Raw genomic sequence first — 17,419 nt, forward strand, 5'->3', positions numbered from 1 at the left:
TGTGCAAACTCTGCATTGGTGCCACCTCAGTAGTTCGAAGCAACCCTCCAATCCACCTCCTTAGGTCTTCTGTGTTATGGGGGAAAATGTAGACAAATTCTACTTCACATCCTTCCGTAGAAATCAACTCAGCTGTTGGATGCTGCTTACAGTTGTTTTTAATGAATGATCGTGGCAAAACATGGTCACATTAACCACACTTTCTGACCCCATTGCACCGTGAAAGCCAATAGTGTAGATGTTCTGATTTTGAATTAATCTGCGTTGTAAAGTTATTTTTAGTTGTACTGCTCTTACTTAGCTGAATGTCTGACCACAAAAAATGTGGACCACTGTAATGGGGCAAAGATTCAATGTTTTCAGCAAAGTACAATATGTTTCCAGCAGCACTTTCATCATGCCAACCTGGATATTGGTACCTTTCCTTGGTTTGCAAAGGCACCCAATTTTCACTGGAACATAGTAGGGTTTTGAGAATTGGAAGCATATGCTTTCCTTTTCCTGTTCTTGTGCTCTGAGTTACAGCTGTTTTAGACACAGATGTCTGCAATTTTTCATTAGGCATGTTCAACTGCGGAAGCAATACTGCCTCTTGACTGGTCAACGCATCTCTTCCTTTACATGTTGGTTCTAATTTTGCATACGCTCCTTGAATGGTTGTAGCTGCAGATCCAAAAGTAGCTGGTTTAATTGCACGTAGAATATATCCTGCTGCAGCGCACTGATGAATAAAGCACCTCCACCATTCCTTAGATAGCCCATGAGGACTCTTCCCATATGCTGAAGGATTTGCCTTGACAATATTTTGCATCCAAGCAACATTTCCACCCCTCAACCATTCAGTAATTTTCACCTCACCTAAACTTTTCAATTCATCAATAGCTTGTATAAGTAAGGCTATTTCTGGTTTTCTGTCTGTGAGCAAACCTATGGTTTGATCACAGATATCACAATATTGTTTGGGGTAAGTAATGTCAGAGAGTTCTTCTCCAAATAACTGAAGGAGCAATTTACTTCTGCATACCCCTGCTAGATGAGCATAAGAAAATGACAAGGCAACACTAAACTGTTGTGCGGCATCATCCATGTCACTAGGATGATGCTGCCTTGCCATGTCTCTAGCCCAGTACCCAACATGCTGTATGTCATTATCATTATAGAATATGTACGCATAAGACTGTTTACCATCTCTTCCTGCTCTCCAAAACTCCTGTGCCCATGCACTGATGGATGGAGGCAAACCATTCCATATGACAAACCTTACATTACTCTTATTTATACCAAGCCCAAATGCATGCATGGCAACAATCACCTGGATCTCTCCACCTTTCCATTTGATGTAGGCTTCTCTCTTCTCTGATTCTTTCATTTTGCCATAATATCCAATAGCCAGCACATCCCTGTCCCTCAAAGCTAAAACAATAGGTCCTACGTGACAAGCAAAATCTGTGTAAATAATGCTACATTGCCGCTTAACCAAATCTGTTACGAGATCTGCAAAATTGTTGAAATCTCTGGAGTCCAATGAAACGGACTGTTTTGAGCCATCTGACCTTTCAAAATTACATACTTTAGCTGCTAAATAAATTTTTGCACAATTGACTGAACTTCTCTCAATTAAGGGATCATGCATAAAGACCTCAATTTTGCCTCTACTTGAGGAACAACAGTAGCAGAGAGAGCCATCAGAGGAACATTGGGAAACAATGCATGCAATTCTTCACATTTTCTGTATGATTGTCTGAAGTCTTGCCAATCATAGACAAGATGCGCTTCATCTATAGCTACTAGACCCAATTGATTGTTTGCATTTAGTGCCTGAACCTTTACATGGTTGTCTTTGTCACTAAACAACCATTCTGGGCTCACAAAAACCACTGCTACACTCAAATCAGCACCAAATACCTTCTTTTCAGCATTGGGATCTGCTTGAGCTGATCCCAAGTAAACAGCAGAAATACCCAAGTTTTCCAACTAGTGTGCTTGATCTTGTATTAGACTAATAGTTGGTGTAATTACAAGTGTCAATCACTTTGTATAAACAGCTGGAAATTGGTAACACAGGCTTTTACCACTGCCAGTAGGTTGAATAACCAACGAGTCTCTCTTTTCTAAGACTGCATCAATTATGTGACATTGAAACTCTTTGAAATGAGTTAAATGAAAATATTCAGCAAGTACACACCTTTTAGCAGCTCCATCTAGATCATAAGACGAGAGCAATACATCAAACTCATACATATCACTGCAACTGTTGTTGAATGTCCTTTCCTATATCACAAAGAAGAATGGGTAATCGCTGAATTCATATTGAAGTCCATGACATAATAATTCATTTAAACATAGATGAGCTCATTATTTTATAGCAATCAGGCTTTAAAGCAGGTTTGTGGCATTGTAATCATACAGTATGATAGAAGAGATCATCAAGAAGTGGGCTTTTCTTTCCAGCCAAAAATATCACCCTTAAATCCGCCTCAATTTTGTCATGACATCTTAGCAGCATTGGTTAGTCAAAGCCAAACCCAAAAATGTAATCAGACCAGCCCCAAACCCTTTTCTATAGAATTTAAAAAAAAACTTCTATTAAACATAATTTTATGCCAACTGACTGATTGGCTCACTAACTAACTAAACTAACTAACTAAACTAACTAACTCACTGACTAACTAGCTGATGCCTCTAGCCAAGCAAAACTTGACAATGGATAAGACTATGGGCTTGATTTCTTCACTGTTCGACATTGCTTTATCAGATGCTTCTCGTACTGTTCTTTGTTTGCAATGCTATGTAATGGAAGGAGCATAGCTGAAAACAGAGTATGATGGCCACCTCCCTTTCTGTTACATAATTGATTGTTGGGATGCCTATTCTGATGGTACCATCCTTTTTTTAATGCGATATGCACAGGTTTATTGTCATAAAAAGTAAGTAAACAAACAAGTAGAAGGAAAAGTTAGGAATTTTATAGGGATCAAAGCAAAAAGTAGTGAAGCAAAGGAATAGCTAAAAGTGGTGAAGGTTGCCTATATAATTATTAATCTTAACAAATACTACTGTAGAAGGAAAGTAAAGAATTTTTAAGTTGGATTATGGATGAGTGAAATAAGTAAAAGTGGCTAAACAAGGAAGGTTGCCTATACCTGCAGAAATACTAATGGACATTAAATCCCTAAACTTCAATCTATACCATGGTTTCAGTTGGGATTAGATGTCCACTGTAGGTGCAATTAACAACTTAATTAATAGTGCATGGTCACCACTATTCTATTCGTCTATTAAACCCACATATGTACGTGTTGGTCAGCTAGTTACACAGCATTACGGATGACTATAAGAAACATCTCTCCAATGCTACAGAAAACAAGGATGCATTTTGTGACTGTCAACAGAGAGGAAGCCATATGTGCTACCACAAATCAACACCTTGTACACTCAGTGACAAGAAATGGGACACAAAGGAGGACAAAGGTAGGTCCATGATTTGTGCATTGTATGTACTGTGGTATCCCAAAAGGCACCAGTAAGGTTGAAGTGACATCTGATAGTAAGGCATTGTTAGGCAGATTTTCCAGAAAAGTCCAAACCTCCATGATCTCTAATACACAGTTACTCTTCGTACTGTATGATAAACAACTATGTGCATTTATGCATTATTCATCAAATGAATACATACTTATTTTGCAACATAATTGCATGTGACTATTGCTGAACCCATGAATACCACATCAAAGGATGGAGTGGTACCATGCATACCATAAAACCTTTCATGAAACCAATACGTACATCCTGATGGCACATGAACACAAACTATGCTGTATATTAGTCCACAATGTATCTGTAACATGACAAAAAGTATTATATGGATGAAGGAGCAAAATTAAAGAAAATTTTAATTCTATGACCTGCTATGCTACAAGTTCATTAAAAATCATGCCAATTGCCATACAAATTCACTGGTCACAATTCAGTATAAAAATACCTGGGAAATTTACCCTATATAACAGTTGCAAAAATGCTATTATCTAAATGTTTTAGTGTTACAAACATGTCATGCTTAGGCATGAATACATGATTATAGTTAATGCATTGTAATGAATTCGTGTACAGCTAGCGTTGGCTTTGTGGTTACCACAAAACATTAACAATTTAGCTAAGTACATACCAGAGCCTTTGACACCAGCCTCCAGTGGTACTGCACCTGCAGATGTTGAATAGGCTAATATCACAGCCCACTACTGATTATGGTAAAACAGCTAATTATTGGCTTATATCAATACAACTCTTAGACTAGTTGTTGTGACTGATGAATCGTAACTCCAATAATTCTCAGCACATGAAGCATAAATTTCATCAGTGTATTAACTATTTTTTCTGTAATTATTTGAGACCATTCCTTGAAAAGTTACCCTTAAGATAATCCATTGTACAGTATACAGTATATGTTTACCATTAACGTGCCCTGAGACTCGACACTGCTGCTGCTAATAGCTTCATCCCCATGCTTGCTGGGGCTAACATCCTGTAAGGTACTCTAATAGATATGCTTTACAGTAGTAAGTACCTGAAAAGTGTGAAAAGTTCGCTTTGGATGCTTGTGCCAAAGGCTATGGCACTCATCACACCTGTCTTCACTACAGTCATTACAATAGATTAATTCACTGCCTTTTCCACAGCTAACACACTCTCGGTCCATAGTCACTGCCACAGTGCTCAGTAAATGAACGCAAGGTGAAAGCCTGACACCTTGCTAGCCTCTTTGCTAACACTGTACAACTGCAACCGCGTATACAGTATCTGTAATTAGTATCGCGCCAAACGTGACGCATGCGCATGAAGTACTTATTCTTAGTAAAGCACACTGTGAACGTTGAGACTGTGGCCATGACTGCAGGGCCGCCCACAAGGGGGGCAACTGGGGCATTTTGCCCCGGGCCCCAGCCTGAAAGGGGCCGCAGGAGGCCCCATGAAGGGCCCCCTGAATACCTGCTTAAAAGATCGATATACTCTAATAGAGCAGTCAGATCTAAATACTCTAATAGAGCAGTCACAGTATTCTTCAGAGGAGCAGTATAGCAAGCTTATAGATAAGGAGATATGGTTGGTGATGGGTAGTTATTGTCATTGCCAGCAGGTTGTGACCTTTTTTTTTTTTTTTTTTTTGGTCTTCACCTTACAACTTGGGTCAAGGGCCCCACTTTAACTCTTTGCCCTGGGCCCCTTAATTCCTCTGGGCGGCCCTGCATGACTGCGATCATCTAGCGGGTTAACAATCCAACAGCATACCAGGGAGATAATCTTAAGAACTGTGAGGAGTGCTACGTATGTAAGCTGATGGAACACGGAGGTGTACGGTATGTGAACGTCACGTTGCTGTAGATCACGTGATAGTTTTGAGTAGTGTGGATCACGTGATTATAGTGTTGGTGAGGATAATCTTGTAATTAGTGAATTTTAAGTGGTTGGTGTAAAATCTTCCCTTTGTGTGTAGTGCATATAAGTGACTCCATAATACTTTTTACGCTAATGACTTTTGCGTAAAAGCTTGTCATTAAGTACTTAATGGGAAGATTGGCGTAAAATCTTCCCTTTAGGTATAAAGAAGTGATTGGCATAAAATCCTTCTCATTAAGCATAAAGACAATTTTTCATATTATACGCTTATGTATGTATGACCTTCAGGGATGACTTGATAGATGAGGTAAATGGTTTTACAAAGCTGCATCATGGGTGGCTGAAGCAATGGGAGTAAAGCTTCTTGCTCAAGGAAACAACGCTAACAATGAGTCCCAACCTGCACAGTGCACTTTGAATCTGGAGCTTTTCAATTATCTACCAGGCCGATGCCCAGTATCATGCCACACCATTTGGGCTTTACTTACCAATGACAAAAAGTATACAGGTCACCGTATTTATAGTGAAGACAGCAGCTATACAGCTAGCTGTCCTGATGATAAGAAATAATCTCAATCTGGGAAGCCATTCAGTTGAGCCAATATAGAAACATTATGTGACTATTCTCATCTTGTATTAAGGTTTAGCTAAAACATCCTGCAAGTTTTCAAATGCATATACATGTGCTTTATATAGTCCTAGAAAAAAATTCAAACTGCTATTCTGAATCTGTTTTACAGATTAGGGGCAACTTTATAGTATATTTTGAAGGAGATCCAAGTCATCGGTGTTAGATAATAGATATGAATCGATGATCTCATCCCAGCTGTAGTAGAGGTATGGGGAGTTACAGACACTGAAAACTTAGTTTCATTTTTGCAAAGACTGGCTGGATCCGACAAAATTTAGAAGATGTTACATGATCATGCCCTTTTGGTTAACAATTTGTATAGTAAAAAATGTATTAGTGCTGCTGTTAAAATGAATAACAAGTAGCAATGCAGTATGATTAAATGAGTAAAAATAAGATAGCTAATTTTATTAAAATTTAAACATTACATGATTCATAAACATTAATTATATGTAGTTGTATAGTAAATTCAAAATTTCTTGAAATCTTAGCACCTTATTCTCAGCAGATACAACTTTTGTTTGGTACTATTAGATAAAAAATACAGTATAGTTGCAATATCATCTGTTACTTCAACATCAGCTACAGATTGAATCCACTTCTTACAACACTGTAATAAAATTGTCACAAAGCTCTATATAGCTGTTATCATGGGTAAAGAATTTTTCCACCTTTACTCCTTCAGCTGCTGAAGTTCAGTAAGAGAAAGTAATATGTGCCCCTGCTTTATTATGGCATAAATGTTTTCGTCAGAAAGAATTCCCTAGCTAGGTTTTGCAATTATATCATTGTTTCTGAATAAAGTTCAGTGAATAAAACCCAACGCAGTTGACAATTTTATGAAGGTGTGATAGACACTGGACTTATTATATACTCCACACTGCATCAACACTTTATATACAACCAACAATGCCGTCATTATTAACAGAAGCTCCATGGGGTAAGACATCTCCCACTAGTTTCAATTAGGTACTTCAGCAGCAGCTGATCATGAATAGCACAAATGAAAATATTTGAGTCACAGTTGACGGAATAGCTTTGTACAAAAACTATAAAAATAAGACTTTATCAACCTATTGTAGTATATACCAGCGTTGAAACCGGGTCACTACTGCTGACCCGGATGACCCACTGACCCGGATAGCAATCCGGGTCAGACCCGGATTTGACCCGGATGTGACCCGGATTAAATTAAGCCGAGGCGCGCGATAAGAGCTATGTTTCGGGTATTCTCGAGCGACTCAGGCGGCGAGACTACGTTTTGAGCGTTCGATTCGTGTTGAGTAAACGAGTAGTTATGTGATACCTAAGCCGGTAAGTTTATAATTTAAAATCAGTCAGTGGGTTTGGTTCCACGTAGCTACTGTGAGTTTACAGACAGCAATTGGGTGTGGCTTCGTACATACTTAGTATTGCAATTTCCCAATATATTAAAATGGGTGTGGCTCACAAAAGTACTTATCCTGCTGCAAGACTAGACCTAGACTATATACAACTCATACATTAATCGATTAGTGGGCGTGGCCCCACGTTAGCTTGCAGACAGAAACGGACACAGTTTCATGCTACAGACTGTACTTACTAATAAATGGGCGTGGCTGAGCGTATGTTTGTAACGCGATAATTGGGCGTGGCTCACGAAAGAGCTACGCGACTAGCGTTTATAGGTTCCACGTCGTCAAACGATCAATTTCGTTTCTCACGTGATCCAATCCGGGTCAGACCCGGATAATTTGTAAACCGGGTCAGACCCGGATGACCCGGAGAAAATGTGACCCGGTTGACCCGGATGACCCGGATGACCCGACCCGGTTTCAACGCTGGTATATACAGCTTCTTTAGTCAAGATCATTTCCTTATAATTATATCCCAGGTGCTCCTTCAGTAAGTATAATGTAAGGAGCAGGATTTAACTGATTTGTTGCATCGAATGGAGCTAAAGGATTGTTAGCATTTCTGATCTCTTATGGTTTTGTTATATATTGCACCATTTGTAAGTTTCATTTTTGTTTAATGTCACCTCTCTTAATTCTGCCATACTGATTTCAGTACATCTTCTTTCATGATGAACAATAGTCAATGGTGTGTAGTGTTGGTGACAAAGGTAGCTAGCTAGGATATTCATTTTGACAGTGATATTATGGCTCAATGGCCAGAAGACAGGCTTCATTGCAGCAATTCAACTGATGTATAAACAGCCCAATATGAAGTAAAATTTCTTTCAGAACTTCAAGACAACTGTTCTTATTTTTTCCACTACACTGCTCAGACACATCTTTATGCATGTGTGTGTGTGTTTTGAAGTATATGTATTGGGAAAGAGCCAGGTTAAAAGCTATAGGCATAGTCATAGCAACCCGGAGGGAAGGATTGATTTTCTGATAAAAGTTTTATTTTGCAAAAATCATAATGAAACTGTTGAGATACTCTAATAGAATTAACAGTTAATAATGTTGTTCTGCAAATAGAGCAGTGTGCATAAAATAGTCCGGACCCCCTGATTATATCTCAGGACAAAATTTCATATTCCTGTGTGGGCATGCCTCCAGACCCCTCTGCATGCCCTCTAGGGAGACCATGCTGAGTGTGCATATACCTAGCAACAGAGTCTCAAGGGAGCCCTAGCTCCTATATCCTGTGTAGCTACACTCCCCTGGAATAGAATTGTGCACCACTAGAGTAACCATGTAGTGGCTGGAGGATCTTCCTATTGTTAATACTGGTGAAGTTTGTGAGTTTGTATAGAAGCATGCATCAAAGCCTAAAATAGGCTTACCAGTTTCAAGGGTTACAGGGTTTTCATAGATGCAGTATAGTGCACAGTTTTATCTTACAGATATAATGCAGCACATAATAATAAGTAAAAAAGCAAAGTATATATAGCTGCATGACCATAAACTGTTGAATGATAATTTTCATCTCAAGACTGCTGCTTGGTGCTTTGCAGGGCACTGATGTAACAAGGTTTCAGCTCAAGTCTCACAATCATTAAATCCCCACAGGAAAAAGTGACATTTCCGGACCAAAAATCAGCATGGAAATGTACAGGAAATGTAACTGTTGAATTTACTATATCAAACCTGGAGTAAACCTGTATACCATAAATGTCACATGTTGTGACATTTCCTAAAACATTGGAAATTTCATGTGTCTGGACATTTCCTCTGCCAAAGATTTGATGTGTTGTTAGATTTCCTGCAGAAATTTGACATTTACATGAGATTTCCTTAGTCAAGGACACATGGCATGCAGTGAGCTTTCCTGAAATTTCAATGAGATTTCCTAAGTCAAGGATACATGGCATGTAGTGAAATTTAGTCCAAGATTGTCACTCCAGATGCTGTCATACCTGACTACTGTAACACTTTACAGATTAGGATAAGGTCTCGGTGTAACCTAAATGCAATATATACAGTAGGCCAAGGACACATCATGTAAATTTCAAGAAATATCATATTTACTAGACATTTCCTACATGAACAGGAAAGTGGTAACCCAAACCCACAATGAAATAATACCTTGGTAATAGGTTTCTTATACATTTTGCAAACTCTATTAAAGTAGGTAAGCTAGCTATAGTTGTAATGTACTAATGCTGTCTGTTCCTTGCCATTTAGGAAATGTCCATAAATGTCATGAAATGTCATGTGTCCTGAACTGGTGGAGAGGGTAATGCACACTTGGCACCATACTGTCCCCCATCTATACTGTGTTTAGGAAATGTGTTGATACATGACATTTCCTAGACAGGAAATTTGCATTTGACACCACCTATCCTGAGTGCAAGAAATGTCAAGAAATTTATGAAAATTTGATCTTCCCTGTGTTCCAGAAATGTCAGTATAATTAATTTCATCTATCCTGCATTAAGAAATGTCAAGAAATACCATCAATCCTGCTAATAGGAAATGTCATGGAAATTGTGCCCTATACTACTTCAGGAAATGTGCAAATTTCATGAACACTGGAAAAGTACAGAAATATGGAATTTCTGTACATTTACTGGGGATTTCCGAATACCTAAAATGCAGCTTTTCTTCCTGTGCCCAATAAATTATTCATGTTGAACCTTCAGTGCATGATACTAAACACCACTATTCCTAACTGTACCCTTATACTGCTTGAAAGCTGCTTATTTACTTTTTTTAGTAAATTACAGTAACTGAGCAATCCACCAAAAATTTACTGACAGCATACTGCCTGAATACTTACTGAAAGATTACTATGAAGTAAAGCTAAACCAATTTGTTATACTGGTAAGTAATTTTACAGTAAACGAGACAATACCGTTAAAGGAAAATGATTACTAATTGTTAAGCTAGCTATTATGCTGATCATAATGCTACATGTACAAGTACACAGTGTGCATGCATAAGTACAAAATTTTCAAATAATAATTCATTTCAAAATCCTGCAAGTTTTAGCTACAGGCTGAGTGCCTATTTAAACATTCAACTGAAAGTCAAATATAATTTCCACATCCAAAATAAGAGTTACAAGGAATCACTGCAATTGCATTCATACAATCTACACCTTGGCTTGCAGTGCTGACAAACAGACAATGCGCACAATGGCACAGAATAGATGAAATAAAAACATATCTATGAAGTGAAGGATTTTTAATTGAATCATCTTCAGGTCTATTCCAGACTTCGACAGGTATAGGGTAAAAACATTTTTGAGGGTGATGTTGAAGAGGAATGACTTTAGCCAACACATTAGAACAAGTTTGGGGTGATCTTGATTGCTTAAACACAACTGTGCACTCAACAAACCTTATAACAAGGAAGTGCTGCTCTTGGATCTCACCAGATGTGCTTTTTGTATGTGCAAAGACAAGTGAACTGTTCTTTTGTCTGAAAAAATACCCTCCATACAAGGATCCGTTAAACATTACTGATGACGATTCTTTGTGCAAAATAAGTGTTTTTGTATACACTTCTCCATAGTGAAAAGCAAAATATTGATGAATTAAATGATGGTCATTAGCTGAAAAGGCTTTCTCCTTGATAGTTAGTAGCAGTTTACAACTTTTGTTTGACTCCAAGATAGCTGCACTATCAAAGGGATATAATATCTAATCCAAAACAGCCAAGCTGAAAAAAAAGGGTGCGGCCTTCAAAAAGGCTATGGTGAAAAAAGATGTGAAATCCAAAGTGGCAAGGTAATTTCTTCTAGCTGATCTTTCTACAGGGTGATTTGTTTGTAGCTGAATTCTGTACAGGTGATTTGTTTGTAGCTGAGCTCTTTACAGAATGGTTTCTTTGTAGCTGAACTCTCTACAACGTAACTTCTTCTAGCTGATCTTTCTACAGGGTGATTTGTTTGTAGCTGAATTCTGTACGGATGATTTGTTTGCAGCTGAGCTCTTTACAGAATGGTTTTTTTGTAGCTGAACTCTCTACAAGGTAAGTTCTTCTAACTGATCTTTCTAAAGGGCAATTTGTTTGTGGCTGAATTTTTTACAGGGTGATTTCTTTGCAGCTGAACTCTCTACATGGTGGTTTCTTTATAGCTGAACTCTCTACAACGTAACTTCTTCTAGCTGATCTTTCTTACAGGGTGATTTGTTTGTAGCTGAATTCTGTACAGGTGATTTGTTTGCAGCTGAGCTCTGTACAGGTGATTTGTTTGCAGCTGAGCTCTTTACAGAATGGTTTCTTTGTAGTTGAACTCTCTACAAGGTAACTTCTTCTAGCTGAACTCTCTACATGGTGGTTTGTTTGTAGCTGAACTCTCTACAAGGTGACTTCTTCTAGCTGATCTTTCTACAGGGTGATTTGTTTGTAGCTGAACTCTCTACAAGGAAACTTCTTCTAGCTGATCTCTCTACAGGTGATTTGTTTGCAGCTGAACTCTCTACGTGATGGTTTCTTTTTAGCTGAACTCTCTACAAGGTAACTTCTTCTAGCTGATCTCTCTACAGGGAGATTTGTTTATAGCTGAGCTCTTTACAGAATGGTTTCTTTTTAGCTGAACTCTCTACAAGGTAACTTCTTCTAGCTGATCTCTCTACAGGGAGATTTGTTTGTAGCTGATCTCTCTACATGATGGTTTCTTTGTAGCTGAACTCTCTGCAAGGTAACTTCTTCTATTGATCTCTTACAGGGCGATTTGTTTGTAGCTGAACTCTCTACCTGGTGGTTTCTTTGTAGCTGAACTCTACAAGGTGATTTCTTCTAGCTGAACTATCTCTTTCCATAGTTGCATGAACTCCCTACTTCTAGCTGATCTCTCTAAAGGGTGAATTGTTTGTAGCTGATCTCTCTACAGGGTGACTTGTTTGTAGCTGATCTCTATACAGGTTACTTGTTTCTAGCTGATCTCTTGAATTCTCTTCAGGGTGACTGCTCTATTAGGATGACTGCTGTATTAGAGTATCTCGATCTCGCACTTGCTACACCAAGTTGGATTTCGTGTTATAACTCCGTGGCTTTAAGTCTGATTCTTCTACACCATTGAAGAGCCTTTCTAAGATGATTACTCCATCTGTACAGCAATTTTCAAAGCATTAGCCCAAGCGGTTTATCTGGTAGGCGTGGCAAACTGTCGTTTTTTATTAGCTAATCTCGATTGCGTAATTGTTACACACTGTTGGTTTTTTCGTTGTATCTTCCTGGTTTTTAGCTCGATTCCTTTCAAACCGCAACAGGTTTGAGGTTTATTAGTTAACCTATTCACCCACCGATTTTCAGCTTCTTCCCATACGCGGTTTACCCTGTAGCCATGACAACATATTGGTGTTATTTTTCGTGAATAATCGCTCATAACTCTGTGCCTGTTTATCGTATTCCAACCAAATTTGGTGCCGAGATGCGCCTTTATACCTCCTTCTGTGTGCCAAATTTCAAGGCAATCGGATATGGCGTTTGCGTTTTATAGCAGTTTTTGTAAGTGTGCGAAAAGAGGAAGAAAAATAAGAAGAAAAAAACGAAGAAACTAAGCCAATTTTTGAAGTCGCATAGGCCACTCCTAATAAATTCTCTGTTTCCCGTCCACTTCCCGCATCTAGTTACTGTCAATTCTAAATATTCCATTATTCCGTATTCTTCCATTATTTTCCGGTTATTCTTGCATACTGACAGGCTCAGTAAAGCCATCTCGAAACAGGGTCAGCTCACGTGTCAGCAGTGCTATCAAGTCGGCACAAACTTCACGTTTGTGTTATTTTTGCGACTTAAAAGGGAAGGAACTAGCTTAAGCATGCTTTTTATTTATTTATTTATTTAAAACTTTACAGTGTGAACAACAATGATGTACCGGGGAATTTGACATGTTGATGTAGATAACTTAAGAGTTTGTTACACTGATCATGGAATACTGGCATCCTGTGCCAGTACCCAAACTACATTACTTATAATTACACTTTAAGTAAAAGTATAATTACACTTTAAGTAAAAGTATAATTACACTTTAAGTAAAAGTATAATTACACTTTAAGTAAAAGTATAATTACTTAACTTACAAATTACACCTAACTTAAATTATAAATTACATAATTTACAGTTACAGGTTGAAAATTACTTGACTGTAGTGATCAGGACTAGAAATGTTCAAAATTCATGAAGGAGTTGTTTATACAGGAGCCACAGGGGCATAGATAATGCAGTTTGTGAGAATCAGTGGGATTGAAGTTGGCAGTGAAGTGTTCCCAAAAGAACGATTTTATTTGAGTTTTGTTGGTAAAAGTTGATAGATTCATGTTAATGATTGGTAAAGAGTTCCATAGTCTGCATATACGATTAAAATAAAAGTGACGTTGTTTGTTGGTGAAAGATGTATTGTGCCTAAGTTTTAGAGCAAAGGATCTTGTTCCGCTGTTTGAAAATGATACATAGGAATTGATATTAAAACTTGAGGTAGGGTTCTTGATGCTGTTAATAAAAAACATAATGTCAGATATTTCTAATATATACATTAAAGGAAGTAGTTGGAGTTTTGTTAAACGTGTTTTGCAATCAGAGATGTAGTCTTGGAGGATGTATTTAGTGGCTCTACGTTGTAGTTGTTCGATCTTAGTAATGTCCTTCATAAGGTGAGGACGCCAGACTGGTGAGCAATACATGATTTGAGATCTTACTAGTGAGATGTACAGTTTGACTTTCACTGAGGATGAAATTGATTGGCTAAAAGTTCTTCGTATAAGACCTACTAGAGTGTTTTGTAGGTTTTAGTAAAGACAAAATCTTGATGGGGACTCCATTCTAGATTATTGCTAATTAAAACTCCAAGATCCTTGTGTGTTGGAAGTGAATTGATAGTGATTCCATTTATTGTGTAAGATGTTGGAAGTTTCTGGTTGAACGACAGGTGGCAGCTTTTAGAAGGATGAAATGACAGGTGGGTTGTTAAGCTCCAATTAAACAGACAGTTGATATCACTTTGCAAGAGATCCATGTCATTTTGTACTATTATACGTTTGAAACATTTGGTGTCATCTTTTATGCAGCTTTTAATGGTTATGCCAGCCATTGCCAGGCAAATAATGGCTTGAAAAACTGTCAATCTTATAATGAAATAATGGAAATGGATCCCCGCCCGCATGCAAATGTGCTTGAATCCAGGACGGGAAACAGAGGATTTATTTGGAGTGGCCATATCTCGGGAACGCTTGAAGCGATTTCGCTCAAATTTGGAATGTGGAGTACTGAAGTTGGAGGGAGTGTCCACAGCAAAAATCGTCTTGTTTCATCAAGGCAGCACAGAGCTATGGAGGTGCGAAGATTGCGTTTTCTTTCTTCCTGTCAATATATTATATTTTAGCTAGGTGGTTGCCCAGTAGCACTATCCTAACAAAGGTACACCTATAGACATAATCAAGTACTGTTCACTTTAACTTCTCAGTTAATTACTCTCTTTTCTGATTGCCAGATGGTCAGTGTCTATGCGGACCTGCAGGGACATCGTTTTAATGACTCTCCTCCTGAAACCATCCCCTCCAATGTCTTAGTCACTCCTTACAGACCCGATGTTGTCATCTATAACAGACACTCTGCATCGATGGGCATTATAGAGCTTACATGTCCATTGGACTCAATACATCATTTGGAGTCTGCACACAACCGCAAACTTTATAAACCTGAGTATGTACAGCTTTTGGCTGAATTGGATCATTTGAAGATTCCTCACTGCTACAGAACTGTGGAAGTCAGTGTTTTGGGCCATTTTCAACCTAGTTCTATTGCTGCAATTAAGGATGTGATAAATTTTACCCAGCAAGTATCCCTATTTTCCAAAGGAAGTGCTAGAAATCTTTTGTTCAAGATGGCCAGTGCCTCAATTTCTGCTTCACAGAGAATATTTTATGGTAGGAACTCTAAAGAATGGACAATCAACCCGGACTGTTTTTAATCTGTATATACCTGTAATTTAAGTTGTAACTTTAGTTTTGTACTTAAATATAATTTTTTTCCCTTGCCATGCCCACTGCTGTCCACTGTTGGTCAGACATGTGGTCGCATGTTGTCCGAGGACACATAATATATAATTTGTAATCATGCATGTTTTCTCATCAATTATTAGTGATGGTTTTCTCTCACGGGTGTTGCGCGCCAGCTTCTTGGGCCGCACGACACACTACCGTGTGTCTTGATATGAAGAAAAAATCCTCCATAGTTAATTTTATCTCTATAAGGCTGCATGCTGTCTAATAAAGGTTTTAGAGTCTTAGCTAATTCATCACTTGGCCATTCAATATTGCCTACTTGTTGCTTGCTGATAAACTTTCTAAACAGCTGAATTTTGACTGCTTGTTTATTTGTGTGTACACTACCTAAAACTCCATTCATTCGTTCAAATCCAAACAGCCAGAATGATGACGATGGACCGTAATCAAATAAACAATTATTAAGATGACAGTGTAAATGTAAATTTGGGTAACAATTCTCTTTTCCGAATATAACTTCAAACATGCAACAGTATCTATGAATAAGATGGTCAGCACGGTTTATGTTTGAACTGGTGATTGCACGAGAACAAAGTAATGCACAGGCATGTGTGAACATGCAGTGGCGTAGTCAGGAATAAATTTTTACCAAGGCAAAGTTTATACATTGACCTAATTGAAAGGGTCTGCTTCTTACTCAACTGATTCACAAATACTTTCAAGTATAGGTGGTACAACAATTGCAGGTTGACTCTCTGGTTGGATGAAAGAACTATTTTCCTACATGTCATAAGTAATGCTCCAGCTTAGTTAAAGCTGCAGCATAACATGATTCAATTATTAAACTAGTTAAATTGCATTCAACCGGCACAAAAAAACTGAATTACTCCTGAGATAGTTTGAGTGGTGCAGGCCATCCATAGACTGCAATGGAGGTCATAGTCGTGCACACTATACTTTTATTGATCTGATGCGATATTTAAGTTAGAAATTATCTCTTTCATATGATGTTCAACTGCATGCGCTAAGCATGTCAAGCTAGGGAGTCTGGGGGCATGTTCTCTCAAGGCAAATTTTGAAAATATGTGACTGAATTTGACAAAACAAGGCTTCGACGCACAAAGCTTTGTTTGGAGATATGGCGATTTTAAGGAATCATTGTGTAATAACTTCCCAGTGCCTACAGCTGTGCAAACAAAATTTGCACCAATTGTTCATCTGTTCACTAGCTATCACTGAGTGGGTGTACACATTTCTGATACCCAAAATTTGCCCTGTTTTGAGCAGCTTTTTTCGAGCGGGTAATAATATCACAGATGGTAGTAATAGGGTGGGAGGGTGGGGGTAGTAATAGGGTGGGAGGGTGGGGGTGGACGGTGGTCTTAATATACGGGTACAAAATGGAGTAAGAAGACGATTGGAATCCAGAGGCCAAGCTTGGGCTCTCCATGGCCCTCCATGGCCCTCAAATTACTCCACATTGACTGAGAACACTACTGGCGAGCTCTCTGTGAAGTCCCAGCTCACTACACACCATTATCACAAAGCCATGGCCATTTAATGGTGCCAATCTCACACTCGTGGCTTTGACAGGGTCGGAAGAAAGCTGCTACAGAAACCAGACTTGTCAGTGCTGAAGGAAGTACAGTGTGAAATATGATAGTGTATTAGACCAGCAATCCATTTCTGGTAAAATCGTAAGTTTGATTTTGTGTGTGTGGAAGCCTTGTTATGTGAAATCCGGTCACATATATGCTTTGAAATGATATGTGGAGGCTACTTTTTATCGTAACTTATTTGTATGATCAATTAGCTCAATGCAACGCCATGCCTAGGCCGGAGGAGGGAAAATTGAGTTGGTCAGGCCATTAACTATAATGTTGAAATTGCTACTATATACATGCTAATGAGAGAGGAGCTGTTGCACAGTGTGCGAAGCACACTCTGCGAATGCGAAGCACAAGCAGTCTAGGGGGGTCTGGGGGCATGCCCTCACAGGAAAGTTTTGA

At 38.5% G+C, this 17,419-nt stretch overlaps 1 long non-coding RNA gene across 1 annotated transcript; it reads right to left on the reverse strand.

Annotated features, from left to right (window-relative positions):
* Positions 1-2,217: 2,217 nt before the first annotated feature.
* On the reverse strand, positions 2,218-4,813 carry LOC136265565 (uncharacterized). The gene is made up of 3 exons (XR_010705597.1): positions 4,565-4,813; positions 4,451-4,522; positions 2,218-2,271 (listed from the first exon to the last, which is right to left on the reverse strand). It is a non-coding gene; the product is annotated as an uncharacterized lncRNA (long non-coding RNA).
* Between the last annotated feature and the right edge of the window lie 12,606 nt (positions 4,814-17,419).

Source organism: Dysidea avara, chromosome 9, assembly GCF_963678975.1.
Source record: "Dysidea avara chromosome 9, odDysAvar1.4, whole genome shotgun sequence".
Classification (NCBI taxonomy): Eukaryota; Metazoa; Porifera; class Demospongiae; order Dictyoceratida; family Dysideidae; genus Dysidea; species Dysidea avara.